Source organism: Engystomops pustulosus, unplaced genomic scaffold (genome assembly GCF_040894005.1).
Source record: "Engystomops pustulosus unplaced genomic scaffold, aEngPut4.maternal MAT_SCAFFOLD_191, whole genome shotgun sequence".
Classification (NCBI taxonomy): Eukaryota; Metazoa; Chordata; class Amphibia; order Anura; family Leptodactylidae; genus Engystomops; species Engystomops pustulosus.
In genome coordinates this window covers 192,501-209,151 of record NW_027285071.1, presented here as the reverse complement: position 1 = coordinate 209,151, position 16,651 = coordinate 192,501, and the positions used below count along the sequence as shown (strand labels likewise).

The 16,651-nt window shown below is 63.8% G+C and overlaps 1 non-coding gene across 1 annotated transcript in view; it reads left to right on the top strand.

Moving 5' to 3' along the window:
• Positions 1-16,588: 16,588 nt before the first annotated feature.
• LOC140108865 (18S ribosomal RNA) overlaps positions 16,589-16,651 on the top strand; it is a 1,886-nt gene continuing 1,823 nt past the window's right edge. Inside the window, exon 1 of the ribosomal RNA XR_011851314.1 lies at positions 16,589-16,651. This exon is cut by the window's right edge and continues 1,823 nt beyond it. This is a non-coding gene — a ribosomal RNA (18S ribosomal RNA).

Genomic DNA, 16,651 nt, shown 5'->3' with positions numbered 1-16,651 from the left:
CTCGAAACCCGGCCAGGCTTGGTCGGAGGTCCCGGTGAGGAACATGGCCATGGAAGTCGGAGCTCAGCGGGAGCAGCCACTCAGGCTACCCGGGAATGTGTCACTGTCCCCCGGCCAAGACTTGGCGGCAAGTCCCGGGGAGGAATAGTGCTCATGGAAGTACCTCAGCGGGAGCAGCCACTCAGGCTACCCGGGAATGTGTCACTGTCCCCCGGCCAAGACTTGGCGGCAAGTCCCGGGGAGGAATAGTGCCCATGGAAGTAGCTCAGCGGGAGCAGCCACTCAGGCTACCCGGGAATGTGTCACTGTCCCCCGGCCAGACTTGGCGGCAGGTCCCGGGGAGGAATAGTGCTCATGGAAGTAGCTCAGCGGGAGCAGCCACTCAGGCTACCCGAGAATGTGTCACTGTCCCTCGGCCACCCTTGGTCGTTGGGTTCCTGATGAGGAACATGCCCATGGAACTAAAGAGTTCAGCGGGAGCATCCGCTCAGGCTACCCGGGAATGTGTCACTGTCCCCCGGCCAGACTTGGCGGCAGGTCCCGGGGAGGAATAGTGCCCATGGAAGTCGGAGCTCCAACCTCCAAGTTGACCTCAGCGGGAGCACTCGCTGAGGCTGCCCGGGCATGGGTGACTGTTCCCCGGCCACACTTGGTCGGAGGTCCCGGTGAGGAACATGCCCATGGAAGTTGGTGGGAAGAGAACCGCGAAAGGGAGTTTTGCGGCTGAGCCGCGGCCGAGGAGGTCTCACTAATTCCGGCATGATTCCTGCCAGGCCCGGTACCCTATATGGGACTCGGCTGGGTGGCTGTAGCCGGGACCCTGGAACCCTGGGCGGGGAGCCTAGGGGCGAGAGGGGCCCCATGGAGCTCGGGCAGACTAGAAGTACCCTCGTCTGCCCGCTGGAGGGCGCCCTTCCCGGAGCGGAGGGGACCCCCTTGGCCACCAAGTGCAAGCCGAGTGTGGAGCTCGAAACCCGGCCACACTTGGTAGTTGGTCCCGGTCAGGAACATGCCCATGGAAGTAAGAGCTCAGCGGGAGCAGCCACTCAGGCTACCCGGCAATGTGTCACTGTCCCCCGGCCAAGACTTGGCGGCAAGTCCCGGGGAGGAATAATGCCCATGGAAGTAGCTCAGCGGGAGCAGCCACTCAGGCTACCCGGGAATGTGTCACTGTCCCCCGGCCAGACTTGGCGGCAGGTCCCGGGGAGGAATAGTGCTCATGGAAGTAGCTCAGCGGGAGCAGCCACTCAGGCTACCCGAGAATGTGTCACTGTCCCTCGGCCACCCTTGGTCGTTGGGTTCCTGATGAGGAACATGCCCATGGAACTAAAGAGTTCAGCGGGAGCATCCGCTCAGGCTACCCGGGAATGTGTCACTGTCCCCCGGCCAGACTTGGCGGCAGGTCCCGGGGAGGAATAGTGCCCATGGAAGTCGGAGCTCCAACCTCCAAGCTGACCTCAGCGGGAGCACTCGCTGAGGCTGCCCGGGCATGGGTGACTGTTCCCCGGCCACACTTGGTCGGAGGTCCCGGTGAGGAACATGCCCATGGAAGTTGGTGGGAAGAGAACCGCGAAAGGGAGTTTTGCGGCTGAGCCGCGGCCGAGGAGGTCTCACTAATTCCGGCATGATTCCTGCCAGGCCCGGTACCCTATATGGGACTCGGCTGGGTGGCTGTAGCCGGGACCCTGGAACCCTGGGCGGGGAGCCTAGGGGCGAGAGGGGCCCCATGGAGCTCGGGCAGACTAGAAGTACCCTCGTCTGCCCGCTGGAGGGCGCCCTTCCCGGAGCGGAGGGGACCCCCTTGGCCACCAAGTGCAAGCCGAGTTTGGAGCTCGAAACCCGGCCAGGCTTGGTCGGAGGTCCCGGTGAGGAACATGGCCATGGAAGTCGGAGCTCAGCGGGAGCAGCCACTCAGGCTACCCGGGAATGTGTCACTGTCCCCCGGCCAAGACTTGGCGGCAAGTCCCGGGGAGGAATAGTGCTCATGGAAGTACCTCAGCGGGAGCAGCCACTCAGGCTACCCGGGAATGTGTCACTGTCCCCCGGCCAAGACTTGGCGGCAAGTCCCGGGGAGGAATAGTGCCCATGGAAGTAGCTCAGCGGGAGCAGCCACTCAGGCTACCCGGGAATGTGTCACTGTCCCCCGGCCAGACTTGGCGGCAGGTCCCGGGGAGGAATAGTGCTCATGGAAGTAGCTCAGCGGGAGCAGCCACTCAGGCTACCCGAGAATGTGTCACTGTCCCTCGGCCACCCTTGGTCGTTGGGTTCCTGATGAGGAACATGCCCATGGAACTAAAGAGTTCAGCGGGAGCATCCGCTCAGGCTACCCGGGAATGTGTCACTGTCCCCCGGCCAGACTTGGCGGCAGGTCCCGGGGAGGAATAGTGCCCATGGAAGTCGGAGCTCCAACCTCCAAGTTGACCTCAGCGGGAGCACTCGCTGAGGCTGCCCGGGCATGGGTGACTGTTCCCCGGCCACACTTGGTCGGAGGTCCCGGTGAGGAACATGCCCATGGAAGTTGGTGGGAAGAGAACCGCGAAAGGGAGTTTTGCGGCTGAGCCGCGGCCGAGGAGGTCTCACTAATTCCGGCATGATTCCTGCCAGGCCCGGTACCCTATATGGGACTCGGCTGGGTGGCTGTAGCCGGGACCCTGGAACCCTGGGCGGGGAGCCTAGGGGCGAGAGGGGCCCCATGGAGCTCGGGCAGACTAGAAGTACCCTCGTCTGCCCGCTGGAGGGCGCCCTTCCCGGAGCGGAGGGGACCCCCTTGGCCACCAAGTGCAAGCCGAGTTTGGAGCTCGAAACCCGGCCACACTTGGTAGTTGGTCCCGGTCAGGAACATGCCCATGGAAGTAAGAGCTCAGCGGGAGCAGCCACTCAGGCTACCCGGCAATGTGTCACTGTCCCCCGGCCAAGACTTGGCGGCAAGTCCCGGGGAGGAATAATGCCCATGGAAGTGGCTCAGCGGGAGCAGCCACTCAGGCTACCCGGGAATGTGTCACTGTCCCCCGGCCAAGACTTGGCGGCAAGTCCCGGGGAGGAATAGTGCCCATGGAAGTAGCTCAGCGGGAGCAGCCACTCAGGCTACCCGGGAATGTGTCACTGTCCCCCGGCCAGACTTGGCGGCAGGTCCCGGGGAGGAATAGTGCTCATGGAAGTAGCTCAGCGGGAGCAGCCACTCAGGCTACCCGAGAATGTGTCACTGTCCCTCGGCCACCCTTGGTCGTTGGGTTCCTGATGAGGAACATGCCCATGGAACTAAAGAGTTCAGCGGGAGCATCCGCTCAGGCTACCCGGGAATGTGTCACTGTCCCCCGGCCAGACTTGGCGGCAGGTCCCGGGGAGGAATAGTGCCCATGGAAGTCGGAGCTCCAACCTCCAAGTTGACCTCAGCGGGAGCACTCGCTGAGGCTGCCCGGGCATGGGTGACTGTTCCCCGGCCACACTTGGTCGGAGGTCCCGGTGAGGAACATGCCCATGGAAGTTGGTGGGAAGAGAACCGCGAAAGGGAGTTTTGCGGCTGAGCCGCGGCCGAGGAGGTCTCACTAATTCCGGCATGATTCCTGCCAGGCCCGGTACCCTATATGGGACTCGGCTGGGTGGCTGTAGCCGGGACCCTGGAACCCTGGGCGGGGAGCCTAGGGGCGAGAGGGGCCCCATGGAGCTCGGGCAGACTAGAAGTACCCTCGTCTGCCCGCTGGAGGGCGCCCTTCCTGGAGCGGAGGGGACCCCCTTGGCCACCAAGTGCAAGCCGAGTTTGGAGCTCGAAACCCGGCCACACTTGGTAGTTGGTCCCGGTCAGGAACATGCCCATGGAAGTAAGAGCTCAGCGGGAGCAGCCACTCAGGCTACCCGGCAATGTGTCACTGTCCCCCGGCCAAGACTTGGCGGCAAGTCCCGGGGAGGAATAGTGCCCATGGAAGTGGCTCAGCGGGAGCAGCCACTCAGGCTACCCGGGAATGTGTCACTGTCCCCCGGCCAAGACTTGGCGGCAAGTCCCGGGGAGGAATAGTGCCCATGGAAGTAGCTCAGCGGGAGCAGCCACTCAGGCTACCCGGGAATGTGTCACTGTCCCCCGGCCAGACTTGGCGGCAGGTCCCGGGGAGGAATAGTGCTCATGGAAGTAGCTCAGCGGGAGCAGCCACTCAGGCTACCCGAGAATGTGTCACTGTCCCTCGGCCACCCTTGGTCGTTGGGTTCCTGATGAGGAACATGCCCATGGAACTAAAGAGTTCAGCGGGAGCATCCGCTCAGGCTACCCGGGAATGTGTCACTGTCCCCCGGCCAGACTTGGCGGCAGGTCCCGGGGAGGAATAGTGCCCATGGAAGTCGGAGCTCCAACCTCCAAGTTGACCTCAGCGGGAGCACTCGCTGAGGCTGCCCGGGCATGGGTGACTGTTCCCCGGCCACACTTGGTCGGAGGTCCCGGTGAGGAACATGCCCATGGAAGTTGGTGGGAAGAGAACCGCGAAAGGGAGTTTTGCGGCTGAGCCGCGGCCGAGGAGGTCTCACTAATTCCGGCATGATTCCTGCCAGGCCCGGTACCCTATATGGGACTCGGCTGGGTGGCTGTAGCCGGGACCCTGGAACCCTGGGCGGGGAGCCTAGGGGCGAGAGGGGCCCCATGGAGCTCGGGCAGACTAGAAGTACCCTCGTCTGCCCGCTGGAGGGCGCCCTTCCCGGAGCGGAGGGGACCCCCTTGGCCACCAAGTGCAAGCCGAGTTTGGAGCTCGAAACCCGGCCACACTTGGTAGTTGGTCCCGGTCAGGAACATGCCCATGGAAGTAAGAGCTCAGCGGGAGCAGCCACTCAGGCTACCCGGCAATGTGTCACTGTCCCCCGGCCAAGACTTGGCGGCAAGTCCCGGGGAGGAATAATGCCCATGGAAGTGGCTCAGCGGGAGCAGCCACTCAGGCTACCCGGGAATGTGTCACTGTCCCCCGGCCAAGACTTGGCGGCAAGTCCCGGGGAGGAATAATGCCCATGGAAGTGGCTCAGCGGGAGCAGCCACTCAGGCTAGCCGGGAATGTGTCACTGTCCCCCGGCCGAGACTTGGCGGCAAGTCCCGGGGAGGAATAATGCCCATGGAAGTGGCTCAGCGGGAGCAGCCACTCAGGCTACCCGGGAATGTGTCACTGTCCCTCGGCCACACTTTGTCGTAGGTCCCGGTGAGGAACATGCCCATGGAAGTCGGAGCTCCAACCGGGTGAAGCCGCCGAGAGCTAGCCGGGAATAGGGCGCCAAACCCGGCTACCGCCCTCCAGGCTTGCCCCGGTGGAAAGACCTACGTCCTCGCAGCAGCACCAAGCGAAAAATTCTCTAAGTGTGGGAGAACCGGGGACCCGACCGGTGGCACTCTGCCTCTCGCTGCCGCCCTCCTGGAAGCGTCCTCGGTCACTCGGAGTACGGCAGATTTCAGAGCTCCGGAATGGTGAAAAAGAACCGGAGAGAGGGCGAATCCGGCTTCTCTCTGCCGGGCGAGGACCACCGCAGGCGGCGGGGACGTCTGACAGGAGACGGCGCCGCGGCAGGCTTTCTAAGTGGCTGGGCTTTTTGTCCTCGGCGAAAGTCGAAAAAATTTTGCGGTCCGAGCTGCCCTGCTCCTGCCGGGGAAGGCTTACCGCCGGCGGCTGCCAACCCCTGGCTTGCCCGCCGGATCGCCTTCGAAGGCTGCTGAAAAAGAACCCCGAGACGGGCACCTCTCGGAAGAACCGCAGACCAAAACCGACCGGTCCGACTTTCAGTGCACCTTCGGCGGCAGAGAGAAGCAGCAAAAATACCGGTCAGAGAAGGGGAGTTTTGGTCGACTCTGCCAGGCTTTTGCACTAAGTCAGATCCGTAATGCCAGCGGGACTGAGTCGCTTTTGCGTGCCGTGGTCCTGGAGGCCTGCTCGGACAGGGCGGTCCTTCGGGTCCCGCGGGAAGGGGCATTTCATGTTCCTCTGCGGGAGGTGATCCATTTTCTGCGGGAAATGGCGAGCCCCTTCGGCTACGAGAGTGTGTAGGTCCCGCTCAACAGTCTACGTCCTTAACCATCGGGGACTTTGTAGATTGTGCCCGTAATCGCTCTCCGCAGAACAGAGCGGGAGGTCTCCGCGGCGGAGGCCGGAGAGGGCGCGAGGTGAGCGGCATGGTATGACTGGGTTCGTGCCGCTCACTGGTACCCGGAGCGTGGCGCCCTCCGGGTAAAAGGCTAGCCGGGGCGAGCAGGTGGGTTGACGGGCGCATAAGCCACGCCGTCCCCGCCATACAAGGTGCCGGTGGCCTGGCGAACCACCGGCGTAAGGCTAGCCAGGGCGGACCGCGGGGCAGAGGGCGCTTAAGCCACGCTCTCTCTCCATCCCACCAGTACAAACGGGGAAAAAATTTCAAAGTGTGGGAGAACCGGGGACCCGACCGGTGGCACTCTGCCTCTCGCTGCCGCCCTCCTGGAAGCGTCCTCGGTCACTCGGAGTACGGCAGATTCCAGAGCTCCGGAATGGTGAAAAAGAACCGGAGAGAGGGCGACTCTGGTTTCTCACTGCCGGGCGAGGACCACCGCAGGCGGCGGGGACGTCTGACAGGAGACGGCGCCGCGGCAGGCTTTCTAAGTGGCTGGGCTTTTTGTCCTCGGCGAAAGTCGAAAAAATTTTGCGGTCCGAGCTGCCCTGCTCCTGCCGGGGAAGGCTTACCGCCGGCGGCTGCCAACCCCTGGCTTGCCCGCCGGATCGCCTTCGAAGGCTGCTGAAAAAGAACCCCGAGACGGGCACCTCTCGGAAGAACCGCAGACCAAAACCGACCGGTCCGACTTTCAGTGCACCTTCGGCGGCAGAGAGAAGCAGCAAAAATACCGGTCAGAGAAGGGGAGTTTTGGTCGACTCTGCCAGGCTTTTGCACTAAGTCAGATCCGTAATGCCAGCGGGACTGAGTCGCTTTTGCGTGCCGTGGTCCTGGAGGCCTGCTCGGACAGGGCGGTCCTTCGGGTCCCGCGGGAAGGGGCATTTCATGTTCCTCTGCGGGAGGTGATCCATTTTCTGCGGGAAATGGCGAGCCCCTTCGGCTACAAGAGTGTGTAGGTCCCGCTCAACAGTCTACGTCCTTAACCATCGGGGACTTTGTAGATTGTGCCCGTAATCGCTCTCCGCAGAACAGAGCGGGAGGTCTCCGCGGCGGAGGCCGGAGAGGGCGCGAGGTGAGCGGCATGGTATGACTGGGTTCGTGCCGCTCACTGGTACCCGGAGCGTGGCGCCCTCCGGGTAAAAGGCTAGCCGGGGCGAGCAGGTGGGTTGACGGGCGCATAAGCCACGCCGTCCCCGCCATACAAGGTGCCGGTGGCCTGGCGAACCACCGGCGTAAGGCTAGCCAGGGCGGACCGCGGGGCAGAGGGCGCTTAAGCCACGCTCTCTCTCCATCCCACCAGTACAAACGGGGAAAAAAATTTCAAAGTGTGGGAGAACCGGGGACCCGACCGGTGGCACTCTGCCTCTCGCTGCCGCCCTCCTGGAAGCGTCCTCGGTCACTCGGAGTACGGCAGATTCCAGAGCTCCGGAAGGGTGAAAAAGAACCGGAGAGAGGGCGACTCTGGTTTCTCACTGCCGGGCGAGGACCACCGCAGGCGGCGGGGACGTCTGACAGGAGACGGCGCCGCGGCAGGCTTTCTAAGTGGCTGGGCTTTTTGTCCTCGGCGAAAGTCGAAAAAATTTTGCGGTCCGAGCTGCCCTGCTCCTGCCGGGGAAGGCTTACCGCCGGCGGCTGCCAACCCCTGGCTTGCCCGCCGGATCGCCTTCGAAGGCTGCTGAAAAAGAACCCCGAGACGGGCACCTCTCGGAAGAACCGCAGACCAAAACCGACCGGTCCGACTTTCAGTGCACCTTCGGCGGCAGAGAGAAGCAGCAAAAATACCGGTCAGAGAAGGGGAGTTTTGGTCGACTCTGCCAGGCTTTTGCACTAAGTCAGATCCGTAATGCCAGCGGGACTGAGTCGCTTTTGCGTGCCGTGGTCCTGGAGGCCTGCTCGGACAGGGCGGTCCTTCGGGTCCCGCGGGAAGGGGCATTTCATGTTCCTCTGCGGGAGGTGATCCATTTTCTGCGGGAAATGGCGAGCCCCTTCGGCTACAAGAGTGTGTAGGTCCCGCTCAACAGTCTACGTCCTTAACCATCGGGGACTTTGTAGATTGTGCCCGTAATCGCTCTCCGCAGAACAGAGCGGGAGGTCTCCGCGGCGGAGGCCGGAGAGGGCGCGAGGTGAGCGGCATGGTATGACTGGGTTCGTGCCGCTCACTGGTACCCGGAGCGTGGCGCCCTCCGGGTAAAAGGCTAGCCGGGGCGAGCAGGTGGGTTGACGGGCGCATAAGCCACGCCGTCCCCGCCATACAAGGTGCCGGTGGCCTGGCGAACCACCGGCGTAAGGCTAGCCAGGGCGGACCGCGGGGCAGAGGGCGCTTAAGCCACGCTCTCTCTCCATCCCACCAGTACAAACGGGGAAAAAATTTCAAAGTGTGGGAGAACCGGGGACCCGACCGGTGGCACTCTGCCTCTCGCTGCCGCCCTCCTGGAAGCGTCCTCGGTCACTCGGAGTACGGCAGATTCCAGAGCTCCGGAATGGTGAAAAAGAACCGGAGAGAGGGCGACTCTGGTTTCTCACTGCCGGGCGAGGACCACCGCAGGCGGCGGGGACGTCTGACAGGAGACGGCGCCGCGGCAGGCTTTCTAAGTGGCTGGGCTTTTTGTCCTCGGCGAAAGTCGAAAAAATTTTGCGGTCCGAGCTGCCCTGCTCCTGCCGGGGAAGGCTTACCGCCGGCGGCTGCCAACCCCTGGCTTGCCCGCCGGATGGCCTTCGAAGGCTGCTGAAAAAGAACCCCGAGACGGGCACCTCTCGGAAGAACCGCAGACCAAAACCGACCGGTCCGACTTTCAGTGCACCTTCGGCGGCAGAGAGAAGCAGCAAAAATACCGGTCAGAGAAGGGGAGTTTTGGTCGACTCTGCCAGGCTTTTGCACTAAGTCAGATCCGTAATGCCAGCGGGACTGAGTCGCTTTTGCGTGCCGTGGTCCTGGAGGCCTTCTCGGACAGGGCGGTCCTTCGGGTCCCGCGGGAAGGGGCATTTCATGTTCCTCTGCGGGAGGTGATCCATTTTCTGCGGGAAATGGCGAGCCCCTTCGGCTACAAGAGTGTGTAGGTCCCGCTCAACAGTCTACGTCCTTAACCATCGGGGACTTTGTAGATTGTGCCCGTAATCGCTCTCCGCAGAACAGAGCGGGAGGTCTCCGCGGCGGAGGCCGGAGAGGGCGCGAGGTGAGCGGCATGGTATGACTGGGTTCGTGCCGCTCACTGGTACCCGGAGCGTGGCGCCCTCCGGGTAAAAGGCTAGCCGGGGCGAGCAGGTGGGTTGACGGGCGCATAAGCCACGCCGTCCCCGCCATACAAGGTGCCGGTGGCCTGGCGAACCACCGGCGTAAGGCTAGCCAGGGCGGACCGCGGGGGAGAGGGCGCATAAGCCACGCCGACCCCGCTGTACAAGGTGCCGGTGGCCTGGCGAACCACCGGCGTAAGGCTAGCCAAGGGCGTACCGCGGGGCAGAGGGCGCATAAGCCACGCTCTCTCTCCATCCCACCAGAACAAACGGGGAAAAATTTTCAAAGTGTGGGAGAACCGGGGACCCGACCGGTGGCACTCTGCCTCTCGCTGCCGCCCTCCTGGAAGCGTCCTCGGCCACTCGGTGTCCGGCAGATTTCAGAGCTCCGGAATGGTGAAAAAGAACCGGTGAGAGGGCGAATCCGGCTTCTCTCTGCCGGGCGAGGACCACCGCAGGCGGCATGGGAAGTCTGACAGGAGACGGCGCGGCGGGCAGGCTTTAAAAGTGCATGGGCTTTTGGCCTCGGCGAAAGTCGAAAAAATTTTGCGGTCCGAGCTGCCCTGCTCCTGCCGGGGAAGGCTCACCGCCGGCGGCTGCCAACCCCTGGCTTGCCCGCCGGATGGCCTTCGAAGGCTGCTGAAAAAGAACCCCGAGACGGGCACCTCTCGGAAGAACCGCAGACCAAAACGAACCGATCCCACCCTCAGTGCACCTTCGGCGGCAGAGAAAAGCATCAAAAATACCGGTCAAAGAAGCGAGGTTTTGGTCGACTCTGCCAGGTTTTTGCACTAAGTCAGATTTGTAATGCCAGCGGGACTGAGTCGCTTTTGCGTGCCGTGGTCCTGGAGGCCTGCTCGGACAGGGCGGTCCTTCGGGTCCCGCGGGAAGGGGCATTTCATGTTCCTCTGCGGGAGGTGATCCATTTTCTGCGGGAAATGGCGAGCCCCTTCGGCTACAAGAGTGTGTAGGTCCCGCTCAACAGTCTACGTCCTTAACCATCGGGGACTTTGTAGATTTTGCCCGTAATCGCTCTCCGCAGAACAGAGCGGGAGGTCTCCGCGGCGGAGGCCGGAGAGGGCGCGAGGTGAGCGGCATGGTATGACTGGGTTCGTGCCGCTCACTGGTACCCGGAGCGTGGCGCCCTCCGGGTAAAAGGCTAGCCGGGGCGAGCAGGTGGGTTGACGGGCGCATAAGCCACGCCGTCCCCGCCATACAAGGTGCCGGTGGCCTGGCGAACCACCGGCGTAAGGCTAGCCAGGGCGGACCGCGGGGGAGAGGGCGCATAAGCCACGCCGACCCCGCTGTACAAGGTGCCGGTGGCCTGGCGAACCACCGGCGTAAGGCTAGCCAAGGGCGTACCGCGGGGCAGAGGGCGCATAAGCCACGCTCTCTCTCCATCCCACCAGAACACACGGGGAAAAATTTTCAAAGTGTGGGAGAACCGGGGACCCGACCGGTGGCACTCTGCCTCTCGCTGCCGCCCTCCTGGAAGCGTCCTCGGCCACTCGGTGTCCGGCAGATTTCAGAGCTCCGGAATGGTGAAAAAGAACCGGTGAGAGGGCGACTCCGGATTCTCTCTGCCGGGCGAGGACCACCGCAGGCGGCATGGGAAGTCTGACAGGAGACGGCGCTGCGGGCAGGATTTCGAAGTGCATGGGCTTTTGGCCTCGGCGAAAGTCGAAAAAATTTTGCGGTCCGAGCTGCCCTGCTCCTGCCGGGGAAGGCTCACCGCCGGCGGCTGCCGACCCCTGGCTTGCCCGCCGGATGTCCTTCGAAGGCTGCTGAAAAAGAACTGCCAGGCGGGCACCTCTCGGAAGAACCGCAGACAAAAACATAAAAATTTTGGGCGATCCGACCCTCAGTGCACCTTCGGCGGCAGAGAAAAGCATCAAAAATACCGGTCAAAGAAGCGAGGTTTTGGTCGACTCTGCCAGGTTTTTGCACAAAGTGTTGGCATCGTGCGGCGTCGCGCTTTGCTGTACCGTATCCCCAATGGAGTGGCGCCCGGCGGGGTAGGCTAGCCATGTGAGGTCGAGGGCGGGAGGACGGGACGTAAGCCAGGCCGTTCTCCACAAGTAAATTCCGGACGCGGAGACCCCTTCTCCGCCCTACGGTCCCCAATGGGGTGGCGCCCGGCGGGTGAGGCTAGCCATGGGAGGACGGGACGTAAGCCAGGCCGTTCTCCACAAGAAATTCCGGACGCGGAGACCCCTTCTCCGCCCTACGGTCCCCAATGGGGTGGCGCCCGGCGGGTGAGGCTAGCCATGTGAGGTCGAGGGCGGGAGGACGGGACGTAAGCCAGGCCGTTCTCCACAAGTAAAATTCCGGACGCGGAGACCCCTTCTCCGCCCTACGGTCCCCAATGGGGTGGCGCCCGGCGGGTGAGGCTAGCCATGTGAGGTCGAGGGCGGGAGGACGGGACGTAAGCCAGGCCGTTCTCCACAAGTAAAATTCCGGACGCGGAGACCCCTTCTCCGCCCTACGGTCCCCAATGGGGTGGCGCCCGGCGGGTGAGGCTAGCCATGGGAGGACGGGACGTAAGCCAGGCCGTTCTCCACAAGAAATTCCGGACGCGGAGACCCCTTCTCCGCCCTACGGTCCCCAATGGGGTGGCGCCCGGCGGGTGAGGCTAGCCATGTGAGGTCGAGGGCGGGAGGACGGGACGTAAGCCAGGCCGTTCTCCACAAGTAAAATTCCGGACGCGGAGACCCCTTCTCCGCCCTACGGTCCCCAATGGGGTGGCGCCCGGCGGGTGAGGCTAGCCATGTGAGGTCGAGGGCGGGAGGACGGGACGTAAGCCAGGCCGTTCTCCACAAGTAAAATTCCGGACGCGGAGACCCCTTCTCCGCCCTACGGTCCCCAATGGGGTGGCGCCCGGCGGGTGAGGCTAGCCATGTGAGGTCGAGGGCGGGAGGACGGGACGTAAGCCAGGCCGTTCTCCACAAGTAAAATTCCGGACGCGGAGACCCCTTCTCCGCCCTACGGTCCCCAATGGGGTGGCTCCCGGCGGGTGAGGCTAGCCATGTGAGGTCGAGGGCGGGAGGACGGGACGCAAGCCAGGCCGTTCTCCACAAACTCCCAGCGGTAGAGTCTCGGCTCTCCGCTCTTTTGATCGATCTGACACAGCGCGATCCGGCGGGGCAAGGCACTTTGCTCGGTCAGGGGTATTGGCCCCGGCCGGTTTATGGTAAAGCGTTCCTTAGCCTCAGTCTTGGTCGCGCATCAATCCCCCGCTCCCCGTGAGCGGCTGTCGTCCTCTGCCTAAGGTTGTGTAGCGCGGTGCCAGTGTGGTCCTCGCACGGCCCCGCTCCTGCCACAAGCGGTAGGACTCTCTGCTTCGGCTGAGGTTTGCTACGAAGCGTATGGAACGGGCGTACTCCACCGTACCGTGGGTGGGGGGCGGCGGCGTTGGCGGCGGCAGCGTCCAGCGAGGAGCTCCGGCTCCCCGCGGTAGCGCCTCGCCTAGTGTCCCTCGGGCAAGTCCAATCGCCCCCCGCCCGGTCGGAGAGCGCAGACACTTCTGTGTCCACGGTTTATTTCCGCAGCACGAAAAGGGACGGCTCCCGCTTGCTCCTCGCGGGGACGAGGCTTAGACCCACCGTGGCGCTTCCGCGGTAGGTAGGGTCGTCTGCCGTAGGAGCGGTAGCGGTCGAGTGGTCCCCAGTGTACCCTGTTAGCGCTGCCCGCCTACGCCTGAAGAGCTGCGGACCGAGAAAAAGGTTCGCTCCGCTGCTGACGGCGAAGCGCGCGGCACGCCGCGGAAGAGGAGAGGGAGCGGTCGCCCCCGGGGCGGCTCCCCTCCGAGTCCGGCAGAAGCAGAGATTGTAGCGGAGGGGGGGGTTTTTCTAAATTCCCCGGGCGTGTTATCCCCAGCGGTAGCCTTCGAACTCTTCAACCGCAAGCACGATCGCACGTTCACAGCACCCGTCACTAGGAGCCGGGCCAGAGGCGGGCGGCAGACGAAACCGACATGAGCGCTTAAGGGTATTGCACCCCCGGCGCCCAGACCCTGGAAATTGAGTCTGCCCCCAAAGCCCACCCGCGTCCTCCTTGGCGCTCCCGGAGTACATGGTCGTAGATGGGCCATCGGTCGCTAATGCCAAACTGCGTCCCAGGGGTGCGTCCCCTCTGACCAACGGCAGACCCATCCCTCTCGCCAATCCGCGGATCCCCGCCAGGTCCCGAACAGGGCTCGTCCTTTAGCGTTTCAAATGCGCCCTCCCCGCCATACGAGGGGTTGAGGACCGTAGCCTTCCCTTACGAGAGGCACCAGGGGTGCGCCTGCTCGAGGGCCCGGCCGTGGGCGTAACGCTTGGGCCGCCCGGGGGAGTCGGTAGACCATGGGAGACCAACACTCGCACCCGAACGTTGCCCGTGCTTTGTGGAAGAGAGCTTCTTTTGCGAGGTTGTCGCTGCGGATGGCGCCCGGACAAACCCTATCCCTAATACTTCTGGGGAATTGGCGTCTAAGCCACCCTGCTCGGTATCCCTGCACCCACGAAGGGGGCCGTGGAAGGCTTGGGGTCTCGCCGGCGAAACCGACCGGATGCCCGGGGTACTGAACCCCCGGGGTCCCACCCTGGAAATTGAGCCGTCCGACCCCGCCACGTCTTCCTAGTGCTCTCCTTGGCTCCCCCGCCTGTGGGCGTCGTTAGGGGCTGCGGTCATCAGCGCCGGCTAAGCTTCGGCAACACGGCCGACCCACCCCTTCGGCGCCTGGGGGAGCCTGGTCCCAGTCCGGGCCGTTCCGTAGGGGCGGCTATCCCTTACATGAGGGACTCGGTGCGTCCGCTCGGGCTGCGGGGCTCCGGCTCCGACAGCCGGGGAGCTGGTTTTGACCGCGGGCCTCGACGGGAGCCGGCAGGGACCGGACTTAGGCGTCAAGCCGAAAATAACCCCGGCACCCTCGCGTGCTTCCAAAGCGAGGGGACCTTTGGCCGAGCGGGGGCACCGGAAGCCGAACCGACCCCAACCCCTCTTCCTACCCCAGGGCTGGGCTGACCAATCCCCTGATCGGGTCTAAAATGGAAGAAGGGGATTCGAGGGAAGGGGCTGGCGGAAGGCAGTTGCCCGACGGAGTAGGCGAAGGCCAGGCCGTTTCCGAGTCCCGAGCAGAGGAGGGCGAACTCGGCTCTTCATCGACCGACGGCGAGGCGAGGGCGGTGGCTGCCGCGGGGAAGACTCCATTGCTCGTCAGCGCGCTAGGAGCGGGGCCGACTGGCTGCTCGGGGTATGGCATCCCCGGGGGCCCACCCTGGAAATCTTCGCTCCTCAGCCGCTGCAGGTTATAAGGTCCCGCCGCGCGTAAGCGCTCAACTCTCCGACCCACGGATGTCGAGCCCATGGTGAGCCGGCCGTTTCGTACGGGGAAAAGGGGTCCTCTGGCCCCACATCGATCGAGGGGGGTTTAGATCCGCGGAGGCACGCACCGCGAGGCGAATCGCTGCTTTTCCCCAAGAGGTTAACCTTCAAACCACCGAGTAGGTTCGGGGCAGGGCCGACAGTCTGCACTGGGGTATTGCATCCCTGGTGGGGCGACCCTGGAAATCTCTGCCTCTTTCCACTCTTTCGGTTGGGCCTCTCGTCGGGGCGAGCGTAAGTCGGCAAGCAGACGTGGGAAGAGGCTTCTTACCGGTGACACTCCCTTCGTGAGAGAGGCAGGTACTCGCCCCGGACCCCGGTCCAAATCTGCGCGGGCCGGACGGCGTCGGCCCTAGCCGAAGGCCGCTCCCGCGAAGCCAGGGAGCCGAAAATAACCCCGACACCCTCCGCGACCTCGCGTGCTTCCAAAGCGAGGGGAACCTTTGGCCGAGCGGGGGCACCCGAAGCCGAACCGACCCCAACCCCTCTTCCTACCCCAGGGCTGGGCTGACCAATCCCCTGATCGGGTCTAAAATGGAAGAAGGGGATTCGAGGGAAGGGGCTGGCGGAAGGCAGTTGCCCGACGGAGTAGGCGAAGGCCAGGCCGTTTCCAAATCCCGAGCAGAGGAGGGCGAACGACGTTCTTCATCGACTGACGGCGAGGCTAGGGCGAAGGCGGTGGCTGCCGCGGGGAAGACTCCATTGCTTGCCAGCGTGCTAGGAGCGGGGCCGACAGGCTGCTCGGGGTATGGCATCCCCGGGGGCCCACCCTGGAAATCTTCGCTCCTCAGCCGCTGCAGGTTATAAGGTCCCGCCGCGCGTAAGCGCTCAACTCCCCGACCCACGGACGTCGAGCCCATGGTGAGCTGACAGTTTCGTACGGGGAAAAGGGGTCCTCTGGCCCCACATCGATCGAGGGGGTTTAGATCCGCGGAGGCACGCACCGCGAGGCGAATCGCTGCTTTTCCCCAAGAGGTTAACCTTCAAACCACCGAGTAGGTTCGGGGCAGGGCCGACTGCCTGCACTGGGGTATTGCATCCCTGGTGGGGCGACCCTGGAAATCTCTGCCCCTTTCCACTCTTTCGGTTGGGCCTCTCGTCGGGGCGAGCGTAAGTCGGCAAGCAGACGTGGGAAGAGGCTTCTTACCGGTGACACTCCCTTCGTGAGAGAGGCAGGTACTCGCCCCGCACCCCGGTCCAAATCTGCTCGGTCCGGCCGTCGTCGGCCCTAGCCGAAGGCCGCTCCCGCGAAGCCAGGCGATCCGAGCCGAGGATCCGCGCGAGCCTTCTCCAAGCCCTCTGCCGGGCGCTGGTGTTGAAAGCGTAGCGGACCCTGTTCGCCGGAGCGATAGGAGCGGAGCACCGGTCCCGAAGGGTTGAAAGCTGGGTAGCATCGCCGTAGCTTCCCTCCCAGCCTTCCCCCGGACCTGGCGCCCGATCCCCTCCGCTCCTCTGTGCGTTGGCGGGCGGCGCTGCATGGGTACGTCGCGACGGCTCCCTATCGTCTCTCTCTCGCTTAACAGTGGTGAGAGGTGGTGGTGGCGCTGTCGAGGTGCTGAAGTCGAGCGTCCAATGCTTTCCTTCTATGCGCAGCCTACAGGAGCTGTCCGAGCTTCGGAGGTGCTGATGGAGGTGAGAGTCGAGCGCCGCTTCTTGGCTGATCTGAGTGGGGAAAGCCAGCGACTGCGAGAGGGAGGGGGAAGGAAAGGCTTTTTCGGGTCCTTGGAAGGGACCGCGAGAGCATCTTTCTTGCCCCCCTGCCCTAAGCTCCATCCACAATGTTGTCTGCGAGGTCTTCTCTGGCGGCGGAGAAGCGCTGCGGTAGCAGCAGCAACGAGCGTTCCCATGAGCTCACGGAGCCTGACTCCAAGAGTCTACCCCTCAGAGCCCCGGCTACCTGGTTGATCCTGCCAGTAGTATATGCTTGTTTTAAAGATTAAGCCATGCATGTCTAAGT